A 1,128-nucleotide genomic window follows, 5' to 3' on the forward strand; every position below is an offset into this window, starting at 1 on the left:
AAAAGATGAATAGTTAAATTCAAATCTAAAATTTCCTTGCTAAGCTTCTTATTGGAGGATCTATCCGACACTGCTAAAGGAGTCTTAAAATCTTCGACTATGATAGAGCTGGGAGAGATCAAATTGCTCATGCCTATTAGAGTATCTCTTATAAATTGAGGTGCATTCTGGTTAGGTGCATAGATGTTGATAAGTGAGATCTCATCATCTTGAGTATTACCCTTAACAAATATAAAATGGCCATCCTTTGCCTATTTTTGTTGGTTTAAACCCTAACATATCTGCGAATAAAATTGTTCAACACCTGCTTTTTTCTGGTTTCCATTTGCCTGGAATATAGATGACCATCCCTTCACCCTGAGACTTTATTTGTCTTTTAAAGTAATATGTGATTCTTCGATACAACAGATATCTGGTCTGAGTTTCTGTATCCAGTCAGCCAATCTGTGCCTCTTTAAAGGGCAGTTTAAGCCATTCACATTGATTGAAAGTATTGATAGACCTGGTGAGATATTGGTCCTTGAGTTGCTCGAAAGTCCAGTAGACATTTTTAATCCTTTTGACACTGTGGAAATTGGAATTTGATCAAAGGTTTCTGGGTGAGTTTACTTTTGTAGTGGAGGATTGCAGTGGTCATTATGGAGGATAGTTTTGAGAATTTCCTGCAGAGCTGGTTTAGTTATGGCAAATTTCTTCCACATGTGGATATCATTAAAGTATTTAATTTCTCCATCATAGATGAGACTCACTTTAGCTGGATATAGGATCCTGGGTTGGAAGTTGTTTTGTTTTAGGAGATTAAAAGTTGCTGACCATCCTCTTCTAGTCTGAAAGATTTCAGCAGGAAGATCTTCCATCATTCTATACTCTTTCTTTTATAGGTCATGGTTTTCTTGCTAACTACTTTCAGAATGATCTTCCATCATTCTAATACTCTTTCTTTTGTAGGTCATGGTTTTCTTTCTAAACACTTTCAGAATTTTCTCTTTCACATTAACTTTAGTGAAGTTAATTTTGATGTGCCTGGGGGATGTCTTGTTTGGGTTGAGTCATACTGGAGTTCTGAAACTATCTGCTACCTGAATTTCAGAATCTCTTGGCATGTCTGGAAAGTTCTTTCAAAATTTT

The sequence above is a fragment of the Otolemur garnettii genome, unplaced genomic scaffold, assembly GCF_000181295.1.
Source record: "Otolemur garnettii isolate 467f Iridium unplaced genomic scaffold, OtoGar3 scaffold00449, whole genome shotgun sequence".
In the NCBI taxonomy this organism is placed as follows: domain Eukaryota; kingdom Metazoa; phylum Chordata; class Mammalia; order Primates; family Galagidae; genus Otolemur; species Otolemur garnettii.